This window comes from Bos grunniens, chromosome 24 (genome assembly GCF_055505025.1).
Source record: "Bos grunniens cultivar Pamir isolate PY7600 chromosome 24, Bosgru_T2T1.0, whole genome shotgun sequence".
Classification (NCBI taxonomy): domain Eukaryota; kingdom Metazoa; phylum Chordata; class Mammalia; order Artiodactyla; family Bovidae; genus Bos; species Bos grunniens.
This window is the reverse complement of record NC_141188.1, coordinates 4,565,503-4,580,939: the sequence shown is the minus strand read 5'-3', so window position 1 is coordinate 4,580,939 and position 15,437 is coordinate 4,565,503.

Sequence of the window (15,437 nt, the reverse complement as noted above, 5' to 3'; positions counted from 1 at the left end):
GTTGTAATGAGCAGCCAGAGCTAGGCGGTTTTCACATCATGGGAGGCAGGACAGGACAAGGCCAGTGTCAAGGACAAGGTCTAGGTCCTGTTGGGGTGGCCCCACAGCTGGTCTCTCAGAAGACGAGGTGCCCTGCCGGGGTCCTGAAGTGGCCACGCCATCCGACCCCTGACCCCAAGTTTCCTGCTTCTCCCTCCAGGCTGCTAAAGTGAAAACACGTGTACCCTCTTTTCTTCCTTCCTTTCTGCCTCCTCGTCATTCCTTCCTGGGACTCTCACAATTACCTTCTCTTTAATTTTAAGCCAACTTTCATTCAGTCTTATCATTATTGGAGGGAGGAAGGACTTAGAACATTAATGAGTAGTTAATACAAATTACATAAAATTTAATTATCAGCACAATTGGTAACATTTCAAATCAGTTTTGCTTGGAAAAACCTTATGACAGGAGTTCAGTATGGGATGGTGAAGAAGAGCCGTCTGTTAGGGAGCAGCCTGCTCCAGGACCAGGAGAAACTGTCCTAGCTCCTCCGATTGCAAGCTGGGGACAGCAGCAGTGTTCCCCTTGTGGGGCCGGGGGACAGCTCAAAGCCACACCCACCAGGGCACTTGCAACACGCCCTGGGTACTGGGAGGGCTCCATGGATGTTTGCTCCCATTATGTCAGATGCAGAGTCTTATAATCATTGCCCCCCCGAGAATGAGCAGCAGGAGCAGAGTGGACCAAACTCAGGTCAAGACTCAGATGGCGCCCCACCCCCATCTAAAGCTGGAGTCCACACCTAAGATTTTGTATATTGTGTGAGAAGACTGTGTATAGATTCAAAAGGTGATTATACCAAGTAAACACTTCCCTTGGAGGGGAAACATTTCTAATTCCTAAATGGTACACTCTCCATAGTTTTAGATTTTTGCAACTTGACATCATGCTCCCTTCAGGTTGAGTAATATGGCACAAATCCAGTTTTGCACACTCGGCTGCTTTTATTTAATTAAAAGGAACAGAAACCATAAAGTGAAAGTGATCCTTTCTTTCTTTCTTTATTTCCTCTCACTGGAAACTTCCTCTCGCCAAGGTCCACTTGGGAAATTTCCATTAAGGAATTTTTTATGAAGTTATGAGAGACAAATTAGGTGATCTGAATACGTTAACACTGTGTCCGCCGCTTTGAAGATCACAGCGCATGGCAGAAGTGATATGTGCTGTTTGCCTTGTGGGGGATGCAAAACTTCATTAGTTGAGATTTTGTAAAGCGTTTACAGATCCTTCATCAAGAGGCCTTTCTGGAAGAATGGGCATTGTGGTAGGAACCCTTGACTGCTGATAGACATGGATATTGAAACCACACTCTGGGTTAGTTTGTGCAGTGACACCACACCCCATAATATTTAAGAAAAGGGCAACAGAGCACGTGCTGTGAAAGTGAGTAGCATCACTCCGGGACCATTTGCAAACCCAGACTTGTTACCTCAGAGTAGCTCATTCAGACATAAATAGCACCAGACTGATTTTCAAGGTCGAGAGTACTGTTCATTCATTCATATTTGCCAGCGTGGCCACCCTGATCACTGCCGGCCACCGAGGGGTTTTCTTCTTTCTGAGAACCAGAAGCAGTAATGCAGTCTCTTGGTTAGGACTCCTTACCTCCATGAGTGTCTCCCTCCTGGTTGACAATCAGCCTGCCGCTACACAGACATTTACTGTTTCATGGATATTGGGACCCACTGTACTTAGAAGGGAGATGATTTCAGGAGAACGCTTTCCTCCAGGATGTGTTAAACAAACAAGATTTTCTCCCCACATTGGGGTTGCTTAAAAATCCTAGCCCGGTATGCCTCCTTCATCTAAGTAGTGACCCTCCGCGGTCAGCAGCTCTGGAGTGGACTGGCAGCTGATGCCCTCCAGGCCAGGGCAATGGACTTCTCTGCCCTCCTCATCTAGCAGAGCATGAAAGCGGCAGTCCACAGAAACACATGGGCCACACCCCCGGGTACCGGGATGAGACGGAGTGCCTGGTGGGAGCCCAGCCTTTGGTTTCTATGGCAACCATGGGAGCCATCAGCGTAGGAAGACCTCAGCACCCAGTTGCTGCCCTCTCAGAGCCTCCACATTGCCAAAAACTACAGTCTTGGAGGAAGAGGCACTGTGTGCTGTCGGGCGGGGACCACAAACCAGAGACCAGGTCAGGAGAGGAGGCGGAAAAATCATCAGGATGTGTCATCTGCTGACCTGCCATGGGTGTCTATAAGACAGCTGGACAGAAGGATCAAATGACCTGAACACCCTAAAACATTCCAATGTAACTCATGAGAGAATCCAAGTGCAAACCAGCCCTCTCCCCTGCTACATGCTAAGAGCTCATGTGTAGATCACAAACTACTTTGGAGGCTGTGTTGATGTGAGTCTCCCTTTTTCTTATCTTGGGGCTGTTGGTTTTCAGATCCCGCCCCAGCCCCTTGTGGAAGAGGCACCTTCTATTCCCACTCCATTCTGGCAGCTGGACGCCTCCCGGACACAGCTGGGTCCTGGTGCACTTGATTGGGCGACTCAAGGCAACACAAGGGCGGTGGCAAAAGCTGCAGAGACAGTCTTCAAATCTAGGGACAAAAGGCTGGAGGGCTTTCCCATTCTCACCTCCATTCTTCCTCTCCCCTTATCGTCCATCGACCCAGGGGGCTGAGGGGGTGCTTTCTGTGTTTCCTCCCCACCTCCCTCCTTGTGTATCCACGCGCCTCCCTCCTGTCCAGTTTTATGTCACTGTCTCCCAGCTAACCAAGCAGCGATGCTTTTAAGGATGGGCTGATTTATGGAAGGAAATAAAAACAATCCAAAGGATAATAACAAACAGATTGGAGAGATGAAGGAATTATTAAACACCCAGCCCAGGCAGGGTTCTGTGCCATTATACACGGATCGCTCCCCTGTCTGAAAGTCACAAATGTTGGGGGCTCTTCTGCTTTCTCTTTCCCTCCCTCCTCTTTCTTTTTTTTTCTTTATTGTTTTTCAAAACCAAGATGGAAAGAAAGTAATGCACAAAACAGAGCTTCGATGTATAGGTTTGTTCATGTTTTAGAGGGGAAAAAAAAAAGCAACAAAAAACCCAGGGCATTGTGCGCTCGAGAAGGGCTCGGCGGCGGATCGGTGCGGGTTTATTATTCTGAGCGGCACTCCATCAAATGTGGCCCTACGAACAGACAGAATGCTGGGGAATCGTCCCGGGGGCTCTTTTTCTGTGTGTGAGTGGTATCCATCTGTCAGCTGTCAATGCCAGTGAGAGATATACAGGGCTGTCACTTCTCGTCAGCCAGCGTTTGTGAAGTCTTTTGCAGCTGCTACACAGCACATACTGTCCTTATTGAAGGCCAGCGAGGAGTCGGAGATGATCGTGCTGGCCGGGGTGAGAGGCGGGAAAGAGATGTTGGGCTGTACTGGGACAACAGCATCAACTCATCCAAGACACAAGTACAAGCTGCGCTTGTTTCCCTGAAAACAACGACAACCAAAAAGGGGATCGCATTAAAAGAAAGCCTCCAGGCTCAGAGGGTCATGGGGCTCCACTTTGTCCCCAGGGGTCCTAGGCAGGTTGGGGCTCTTAGGGCCTGTGAAACCCATAACAGCGAACAAAATTTATACCCCAGTAAATGAATACATTCAACGTAGAGATGGGGATACACATTTTTTAAATCAGTGGGATATAAGTTTTTTATGGTTCCCCTAAATAAATTAAATTACTGCAAAGATTATACACATGCGTAAAAGTTTGCATAATGGAATGTACGTTTAATATGTGTTTGTAAAGCAAAAATGAGCATGGTGAGCCACGGACATGCCCACACTCTAATAATGCAGATGTTAAAAACTGGGTTAATTTTGATATGGAAACACTCTATTAATCATTACTCTGGTTTTCCATTGGACGTTTCAATATGTTTATTTATAGGGTGACTTCCGCTTAATTGAATTATTTTAAACGGATGGTGGTTCTGGTGTTGCAGTCCTTCATCTGCAGGAAGTTCTTTGTCCAACACCTGCCTTTAAAAGCAAAACTGCCTTTATGGACCCTTAATGCACTCACTGATACGCAGCTACAAATGAAATGGGGAATTTCAATGCACTCTCTTGTTTGATGCTCGTTTTAAGATACTGCGAAATTTAATTATATTTTGGTTTTATGTGGGTTTGGCAGGACTTGAGTTTAAAAAAAAAAGAAATCCAATATGCTTAAATTCTTATTTAAAAAAAGAAAAAGGAAAGGGATTTACTGGAAAAATGAAGAATTAATTGATAGGATAGAAGAGTCACTGAAACAGTGAAAAGAAGAAATGCAAATAGTCAGAGCTCGGAGTAGTTTGGAAAATCCTAGTGATGCTGATTCCCTGTTTAGAGGAGAGAAAGGTAAGCCTGTAGCCAGTGAAATAAGTGTATTGGCTCAAATATCTTGGGCTTAAAACCTGGGATGCAAAGGTTATATTCTTACCATGTCAAAACACACTCTTCCTGTGTCAGCTGGCCGATGGTGTGATTGAGGCGCTAGAAGAGCAACTGATGGATCACGCCTATTAAGGTCTTGGGTATGCTTCTAGGGGAACCAGCAGGGTAAAATTAAATTCAGACTTTCTGTCTTCAAAGAGGCTATAATCAAGTTGCGAAGCCCACATAAATATGGAAAAGTTGAATAAACCAACTACTTACAGAAGTGTTCATGTATAGGCTGCGAGAGAGTGATACAGTGCGATTTTTGCTTTACCTGAACGTAACCGAGGCAATAATCGTTCCGGTCAAAGAGGGAGGTCTACCCCTTCAGAGGGGAGACACAAAGAAGTGCTGCAACCAGCAGAAAGAGGAGGGCGAGGAGGAGAAGGAAGACAGGATGGCATTTCAGCGTCTCTTTGCTCCCTCTGGCTGCGGTAACAAATTACTATAAATGACAGGTTTAAGAAACCATGACTTTATTTTCTCTGGGGGCCAGAAGTTCTAGAACCAATGCACCTGCAAGGTTGGTTCCTTCCAGAAGTTTCTAGGGGAGGATCTTCTGCCTTGCCTTTTCTAGCTTCTGTAGGCCGCCTGCTTGCTTTGGCTCCAGGCCCCTCCCAGCGCAGGCCGGCAGCTCAGCCTCAATCTCTCTCTTACCTTGGCTTCTGCCTGTACAGCTCCTCCCTCAGCTTCTGCTCTCAGCCCCACTTCTCTGACTCTGACCCTCCTGCCTCCTTCTTATGAAGACCCTTGGGATTAATCATGACCATTTGGATCATTCAGGATAATCTTCCCATCTCAAGGTCCTTAATTCCCGACATCAGCAAAGCCCTTTCTGCCATGTGAAGTGAGATATAGCTTTCAAGGATGAGGACGCAGTGGTGTTTGCAGGGGACCAGCCAGCCACAGACAGCAAATACGATGGAGTAAAGCTTGGGGATTGCAGGCCAGGAGCGCTATTGTGGACTCCAGGTTGGAAGCAGTTCACCTGGAGCTAAAGGGTGGGAAGAAAAGTGAGTTCAGACAAGCACTGAGGAATACTGGGACCAAATTACAGAGACTGTCGGATTCCAGACACAGAATGTGGAGACTACTGGGGGGTGGATATGAGTCCAGCATGAGGAGATGTTTTCTAATAAAGGAAAGAAGGCAGGGATGGGAAGGAAGGAATGGGCTCTCTGATGCCAGAGATGTAGAGACAGACACAGATGACAGGAATGAGCAGAGTTTTAAGATACTCCCAGTTCTGAGAATCGAAGGTCCCGTTTCCACAAAACGGACTGCTCATGAGTAGGTTGGACTCAGAAGCAGGTGTTTTACAGGACTGGGAGAAATCTGCTGCTCTCTGCCTTAAACTCTTCAGAATGCTGAAATACATGATAAACAGTAACGTTGCACGTGTTCACATTGTGGTAAAGAATGGAAAACCAGAATCTTTTTTTTTTTTTTTTTTTTTTTAGATTTAGAAGGATCTGAGCACCCTTTGAAGCAGACTGAGAACTCTGGGTCTTCTCACTGTCAGTAAGCCTCAAACAAGGAGGATGCAGCAGTTAGTTAAAACTTCTGGTATTTCGGCTGTTACTCTGATCAGTTTTTCAAACGCAAAATGAGTCAAGAAAGAATTCAGAGAAAGGAATGAAGGCACCTGAGGGGCTGTTTGTGTCCTGTGCGTGTTATTGGTGATGCCTTCTGAACTGGGCTGTACACAGTATCAGCCCTCTGGTTTGCAGTCTGCATTACAGGAGCGCATGAAAGCCTTGCTCTGCAGGAATAAATCGTTCAGAGTGACCCTTGAAGATGCACTACTCTGGCCTCCATTCACAAAGGAAAATTGACGGGATGACAACAGATTGCCTTGTAAAAGTTATTCTATCCTGGGGGGCACGAAAGAAATGGACTTTGGTGGAGGTGGGGAGGAGTGGGGAGAGGTGAAGGCACCAGTTATCATGATTAAGACGCCCAGGAGGCAAGAGGATCTTTATAAACTTAGTTATTCTCCAGGATAGAAAGCGACAAGCCTGAAGTAAATTGGATCTAGAGAAGCCTGTTCACCAGGTAGAGAAGAGAGCATTCTTTGGACCAGAGAAGCAAGAGTTATGGCTTCTCTCTTACTATTTGAAGTCGCCAGATCATATAGTGTTTAAATGACTCATCACCACTTAACCCTGTTTTTATTTTCCTTTCTTCCCTTCCCTCCTTCCTTCTTCTTTTCTCCCTGCCCTTTATATTGTAGCTTCCTGGAGACAGATGTGCCCCTTAAATCACATCTCTTCTTGTGTCTCTGACGCTTATGTGTCCAACTTGCTAAGATTCAGGATGGACGCAGTAAACGGTAAGAGGTGGGTCTAGGAACACACGGGAGCCATCAGACGGGTCCCACAGGCAGGGGACTGTATTCTAAAACTTTTGAGTTTGGTGTCATTGATGTGCACACGATATCTAGATTCACTGGCATCTGGACGCTTACAATACATTGTGTGGAAAATATAAAGCACTAAATGCTTTTGGCATACAATGGAACCAAATTTTAAAGTTAGCAGAATATATAGAGTGAAGTAAGTCAGAAAGAGAAACACAAATATATTAATACTTATATGTAGCAGAAATAGAGACACAGATGTAGAGAACAAACATATGCACACCAAGGGAGGGAGGGTGGGATAAACCAGGAGATTGGCATTGACATATATACATTGCTATGTATAAAACACGACTAACGAGAACCTGCTGTACAGCACAGGGAACTCTACTCAGAGCTCTATAGTGCTCTATGGCCTTAATGAGATATCCCTTCTTTTTGGATTTCCTTGGACTGAAGAGACTTAGCACACACACAATATATATATATATATATATGCGTGCTAAGTCGCTTCAGTGGTGTCCGACTCTTCGCGACCCCATGGACTGTAGCCCTCCAGGCTCTTGTCTCCTTGGGGTTCTACAGGCAAGAATACTGGAGTGGGTGCCATTCCCTTCCTGCACAGCCAATTCACTTTGCTGTACAGCAGAAACTAACAGTGTTATGCAGCTACACTCCAATAAAAATTTAAAATAAAATAAAATTAGCAAGACGCATATTGTGGGTATTCTTTGATTCTGAGGGACTTTTAAGCATGAGAGGATACTCAGCAAGTTGCAAATCTTTAGCAGAAATAGTCATAAATTATGATGAGATAGATGCAAGCTTGGTTTGAAAAAAAAAGGCAACAGAATGTGTTTTATGTATTGACATTTTTATTAGCAAAATATAACTAAAGGAACAAAATTGACAGGGATAAAATTTTCCAACCAGCAGTGATACAATTATAGCTTGGAGATCTTGTCAAACATCAGGAGACCATTAAGAAGCAATCCCAGTCATCACACACCAAAGAAAACAAATTCACAAAAAAATACCTTGTCAGGGTAAATTCCTTTCTGCTCCAGATACCAAGCATCTAACAATTTTCTCCCCGGGAGAGGTAATAAAGTGAATACATAATAATAATAATAATAATTGCTATGGTTGTAAATTATTTCAGCTTTTTCCCAATTTCCAAATTTCCAGTTTTCCACAAGAAATCATAGGAGAGGACACAAAGAAGTCCAGTCAGGATTGATTGTTGCCTTTTCTGCTTCTCTTCTTCATGAGAATGCTTCTTTGGGGAGGGAGGGCAGAAAAGAACTGCCTCCATTATTTCTGCCTACATTCTGTGGCTTATCTCAATCCACCCTCTCCCCATGGCAGTGTGTGTGTGTGTGTGTGTGTGTGTGTGCGCACGTGTACAGATATTCTTACAAGGGTAAGAATGGGAAGGTTTTTTATTATTACCTGGCCTTCTTGGGTTTCTTTTATGGTTCCATATTCTTAGGGTTGAAAAATGGAGAAATTTTATTATTAAGGCAATAGGAGCAATATTAAGAGAGAGAGTGAAGATAGCTGAGCATCACCAAGTCAAAGATCAAGAGGAAACTCAGAGGACCACTTAAGGGTCAGAGACGGGGATCAAGTCTGATAGGGGCAGAAGCCAAAGGCATCCATTGCACTTCCAAGGCGATCCAGTCACCTTGCCTTGGGCTGTCAACTTTTACATGTTCTTGTCTTAACCTCATCTTCTCCTCTAGTGTTAGGATTCAATCGCTCTAGTCTGCTTCTAAAACATATCCTACTTATTTCCACCCAGAATCTTCCCTTTGGCAGATTTGTTCTTTCTGGACCAGGAATAAGTTCTTCTTGCATTTTACCTCTCAGCCTTCACTTAGACTTCAGAAGGCTGTGCACCTTCTGCCATTCAGATCTCACCCAGTGTCAGCTCTGTGATGGGACTTCACTTCTGTCCGAGATGGATTTATTTACAGAGACTGGATTTATCTTCCAACATGGAACAAAATAGTAACAATAAATTAGAGAATAGAAATATATATTTTAAACTGTTTTAAATAAGCTGGACACCAGGCAACAAAGGACAGAGATTCTTGAGAGACAGAAAACAAATGAACTGTACTCTCTGCATCCACAGCTTACTGACTAGAGAGGTTCCAGACCACAGTGCAGAGAGGAGGAACCTAGGAAGAACCAGCAAATACCCTAAGTTGAGGAGATAAGGAGAGAGTTGTATTCAGGAGAGAATACAACTGGCCCACAAAGCCAAGTTTCAGAGAAGAGGTCTGCAGAGGCTCCCCCTCAGTATTATCACAGTGCTGATTAGCACACGCAAGTGAAGAGATGAGATGAGCTTGAGAGAAACCATCAGCAAGTATTAAAGAGATGGGTAAACTGAAGCTCAGCAAAAATTCAATATGTTTGTGCTTTGAACAGTATTATTAAGAAAATGAAGACAATTAACTGGACTGGATTTGCAAAACACAAATCTAACAAGAGACTTGTATCCAGACTATACAAAACAAAAGCCTAAAAAAAAATTCTCTGAAACAATGTGAAGGTAAGCAACTGAATCAAAAAAAAAAATGCTTTCTGTAAGCATTTTATTAAAGAAAACATATGAATGACCAATAAATACAAGATCAACATTGCAGTAGGGAAATGTGAATTAGAAATGCAATGTAATACCATTCCACACCTACTAGAATGGCTCTAGTGAGAAAAAAAAAAAAGACATACAATAAAAATATTGGCAAGGATAGGGAGAAACAGGAATCCTCATACATTCCTTGTAAGAAATACAGCTACATTGGAAAGCCATTTGGCGATTTCTCCAAACATTAAATATAAATCTCTGCTATGACTCAGCAATTCCATTCAAGTATCTATTCAAGAAACGTGAAAACATACATCCACACAAAGACTTACACAGGTGTGATCTTAGCAGTTATGGACAGGAAAATAGCTTAGTCATTTCTTGGAGCAGGGAACAAGGATTAACAACAGCAAATGGCCAAGAAGAATCCTGGCCGTTTGAAAGATGAAAGATGAAAATATTCTACAATTGATTTATGAAAATGGTTTTACAACTTGGCATATTTACTAAAAATAATTGAGTTATACACTAGAAAAGGGGAACTACATAACATATTAAAAATATATATTAGAGGGAACAATATCATTACTCACACAGGACCAAGTGGAGTGTCTCTTCCTACACTCTTCACCACTGAGCCACTAAATACATATGAAAGGACATCGTATCCTCAGAGAGGTCTGTCCTAATCATTCAGGCTAAAGAAGCTACTTGATCATTCTCTATCAATCCGCTGATTTTAATTCCCTGCTTAGTATCTCCTTACACCTGACGTTTTGACATTACCTGATCATTGTGTGTCTTTCACTTTTAGAATCAAGATTCCATGTGCGTAGAACGTTCTCTGTCTTGTTCATCACTGTATCCTCAGAACAGTATCTGGAACCTTCTACAGTTCTGTAAATATTTTGCTGAATGGGTAAAGGAAGAGGAACAAAGCATTAGGAAAAAGTAAGGACTGGGAGCAGAAAGTGGGAAGGAAGAGGAAAAGGTATGTTTTTAATGAACCAAACTGAAGATAGGATGGGAGTGTGCCTTGCCAGAGAGGAAGAGGGCTGGCAGGAAAGTCCTCCGGAAATCTCACCTAGTAAACACGGATCTTTGAATCTGTCTGACCGTTTTTATAGCTGCCTTTATGATGCTTTGGCAAAGAGAACTTGAGTACTGCTTTCCTGCAGCAGTACCAATTCTGACAATGGGGTTCCGAACTGCAAAGCCCAGGTCTCTACAGACCTGCTCCCCGCTGCAAGAAAGCCTACCTGCACACTTTTTCGCATCTGGCACCTGCCTTTTCTTTGCTTCGAAAGAGCAATGATTTCATTGCACCACAGCTTCAACAACCACCATCTAGGAAATTTTTATCTGCATGGGATACAGGTGCTGTGGTGATAAACACAACATGAATAAAATTAAAATATTGCAAAGTGAATTAAGTCACAAGTAAATCTCTCAAGGGTTTATACAAATCTCATAAATAAGCAGTAGTTGAACAGAGGGCTGGGATTAATATATTTAAATTAATCTCAAACAGATACAACTCAGACTGTGTATAGGTAAGATAGTTCTGGATGACCTACTGTCAGAAAAGTGGAAAGAGGCAGGATGGGAGCAATTGCAGGGGTCAGTTGCTGTTGTTGCTGCAAATCTTAAAGACTATTTGATTTTTTTTCCTGTTTTATTGAGATGTAATTGACATAAACTGTATAGTTTTTAAGGTTGCAGCTTAATGATTTGACTGACATATACGGATACTTTGTGAAATGATTACCACAGAAAGTTTAGTTGACATGCGTCATCTCATATGGATTAAAAAAAGAAATAAAGAAAAATAAATGATTTTTCCCTTGTGATGAGAACTCTTCGTATTTATTCTCTTAACAACTTTCCAATATATCATGTGTCACTTTAAAAATTTATTAATTAAAAAATGAGATACTATTGTACCAAATAATAAAAGAAAATCTCAAAGCATGTGAGTATTCTAAGTTCTTTGATATATGTCTCCCCAGTGTTCAGGCGCTCAGTCATTTTATACTCATAAAGACTGTTATAATCACATTGACATGCATGGTGAGCATTATTAAATTTTTAGAATTTAATAGACAAAAAGTAGGAGTTTCTAAAAATTCACGTTTTTGAGATCTAGCGAAGACAAACAATCTTACATGTCCATTCACCAGCTGATGTCTTGTTTTGGCTGTACCAGGTCTTGGTTGCGGCATGGGGAACATGGGATCTTAGTTCCACGACCAGGATGGAACCTGGGCCTCCTGTATTGGGAGCACAGAGTCGTAATCACTGGACCACCAGGGAAATCCTATCAATTGACGACTTTTTCTGTGAACTGTCTGTTCCACTCTTTTGACTACTGGGTTTTTCATGTACTACTCATTGACCAAAAAAAGTCTTTTTGCATGTTAAGATGAATGGCTTGTTTGCCAGTTTTCAGCAGGTACTTTTTTTAGCTTACATTTTCATACTTGAAGGGCTTACCTAGTGGCTCAGATGGCAAACAATTTGCCTGCAATGCAGGAGACCAGGTTCGATCCCTGGGTTGGAAAGATCCCCTGGAGAAGGGCATGGCAACCCACTCCAGTGTTCCTGCCTGGAGAATTCCATGGACAGAGGAGCCCACGGGTTCGCAAAGAGTCGGACATGACTGAGAAACTGACATACTTTTCATACTTGAAAACATTTTTATGAGACCAAAACCTTTTTGGGGGTAGTTTCTTCACTTATGTGAAGTGCTGTTTTGAGAGAGTAAATGAACATGCACTTCAAAACCAAAAGAAGCAGGAACAACTAAGCAGCCGGTTTCTGATGGTGTTCAAGTGGTATTATTCGGAAAAGGACTCTGGCTCGGTGCAAAGAGTGCTCTCAGGACATGTGACTCTAATGAATGCAGGACAACATAGGCAAACTCAGAGTCACTGGGCCCAGTTACTGGAGTGAACCTTTCCAGCCAAACCACGAGGATTCAGAAACTAGAATAATGGTAATAACTCACTAATGCTGATTGAGCCTTCATTAAATTCCAGGCAGTAATCCAAGAGATTTACATGCGTTATCTCATCAGTATGGAAAGGACTGGAGCTCTGAGTCTGTACTCCAAGTACAGAGCTCCACAACTGATGTACCTGGGAAAGTGCTGGAAGGGGTCAGGATGGGGTCAAGTCATGGTGTGTGACTTTTAAATAAAAGCACAAACTATTGATCATTCTCTGTGAGACAAAAATAATAATCTTTCAAACATTGCAATCAAAATAAGGCATTATTTGTATTTTTCCAAGATACCCCTTTCCAAAAAAAACAACCCACATTTTTGGAAGACATTGCCATGAAATAGATGGAGGTTGATGCAGTTCTGAGGTGTGTTGTCCTCTTCCATGTACGTTTGTTTTCTTCTTTGGGATTTGTTTCCTCCTTCACAAATCATAAACGTCACAGCCCCCTGCTTTGTGGACCCAGAGTGAAGCAGAATGATGCTCCCTGGCCTCTTTCTGGTCAATGAATAGTACATGAAGACCCTGACAGGCAAAAGGTACTGCCAGTGGTGCCACAGATTTTCTGTGGATAATTAATAAGTTCAAGGTCACACTTAACACAGTGATGAAAAGATGAGGAACTGGGGAGAACGTACTTCTCTCTGTGAGTGTGTGCAGAGAGTCCAGGCAGCTCCTGGAGATGCCAGCAGGACCAGCCCCTCATATGGGCCAAGACTCGGGGCATCCCTGTATCCCTCCGCACACCAGCTCCTCTATGGCATACCGAGGTGTCCTGCTCCTTCTCCTAAAGCCCCTGCCTCCTCTCTGCCCTCGCTTTCCCATCTCTGACCTTGGGGTTCACCACGGCCCCATTTGTCCACCTTGGGCCATGAGTCCAACAGCCGCTTAGCCCTTGCCGCTCTGTCTCCGGCTCCCCGAGGGCCCTGCTGGTGGGCCAGGTCCTGTCCACTGTCAGGGGATAAGGGTGCAGTTGGTTATTCTAGCCACACATTTGCACTTCAGCAGGTGGGTTCAGAAGGTGGAACCTGGCAGCTCACCTCTGTGGAGAAGGGACAACCTCTGCCTGATGACCACACGTTCAAAGGGGGCCATACCCTCTCCTTGGGCGTCTCACAGCCAATAGAGAGCTGAGGGGGCAGAGGGTATGTCGTGGCCCTGACATGTGCCACCCAGAGCTGCCAACAGAGATGGACTCTGAGTGGCGGGACGCCTCCTGCTCCCCTTTCAGCTGGAGAACAAGACTGTCTGGAAGGGTGGACTCAGAGGAAAAGCCTCACACCTCTTCACACAGCCCTCCCGAGGCTTGAGGGCTCCAGGGCCTGCTGGAATTGAGGGTCATGGCTCGTATTAGCATTACTCAAGTTTTTAAACTAGAAAGCAATATACAGGTATTAATCTTTAGAAAATATTGCTACTATAGACAATGGCTTTAACACATAAATTATCAATGCCTTACATTAACATATATAACTATCATATTAATTATAATCACTAAATTTAGCACATTAATTAATAAAATGATTATATAATAATGACATGGTTGTTCATGTGATTTTAATGATTAAATTATTTCATAGTATATAATTTTATTATATAATTGATAGTATGCAATACACACTATTACATAATTAATTAATGCATTTGACATAATTAGTTACCCATCTATATGATAAATCAGTGCATATTATTACAAAAATATCCACTTCTATAAACACAGATGCAGCTACAGGACATATAGATTTTCTCTAAAATGATGCCTACCTCATGTAACTTCTTTTAAAGTCTTTATTGAATTTGTTTCAATATTTCTTTCTGTTTCATGTTTTAGTGTTTTGGCCCTGAGTGTATGGGATCTTAGCTTCCTGACCAGGGATTGCACCCACATCAACCGCATTGGAAGGTGAAGTCTTAACCACTGGACCGCCAGGGAAAAGAGTCTCATGTAGCATTTCAATGAAGTACATGGTGTAAACCTGCTTTTGCTAGAACTCTTTGCCCACACGTGATTCGATTCCTTGACCTACTTGATTGATCACACTGCAGAAATGTTAGACGAGTTGACTGACTTGACTCCTAAAAATCAAATGAGGCTGTCACATTGTTCAGCGGGGGGCCGGCTTCCAGGAGCGGCAGTGTTCCGACGCCTGGGGACAGCCGCTTTCAGATGGCTGTGGGGCTGGGCCGCCCGACCCGTGTGTGACTCTGCAGGGACCGCAGCCCCTGGCTGGCCTTGCTTCAGGCGACCAGCTGACCCTCTCTGCCACAGTCACGCAGCACAAATCGCACGCAGATTGTGAAACCTAGTTAATATTTAAAACATTTTCATGCTAGATAAAAGGGGATTCAAGTTGCCACCAATTAGTAGGAAAAGACTAATTATTATACAGACCTATGATCTTTTATAAGTAGAAACATTAAAGGAATCTAAGAGCAATCACTTTCCATGAAAGAGCAGATGGCCTGAATTAGACCTTAAAATATAGTGTGTGTCTCTGTACAGAGATAGACACACATCATGAAACAGCAAGCTTTCAAAGGGCTATTGGAAGGTGGGTGACAGATAATCAGAAAAGAGAATTCTGTTGTATCTGGTACTGTCTATGGAAATTTATCTAGAAAAAACAAAAAAACACTCTCTACTGTTGCAGCGGCTTCCCCGGGTGCTGAACAGTAGAGAATCTGCCTACCAATGCAGGAGACCCGAGTTTGATCTCCAGGTCGGGAAGATCCCCTGGAGAAGGAAATGGTAACCCGCTCCAATATTCTTGCTGGGAAATCCTAAGGACAGAGGAGCCCTGCAGGCTATAGTCCACGGGGTCACAAAGAGTCAGACATGACTTAGTGACTAAACAACAATTGTTCCAGATTTCTAATGATTTGCAACACACTGAAATTCTCATATTTCAACAAAATTCATAGTTTAGGCAACAATTACTGAATTCCTACTATGGGCCAGGGTCTCAAATAATACAATAAACAGACTGCAGGGCTTGTTCTTAAA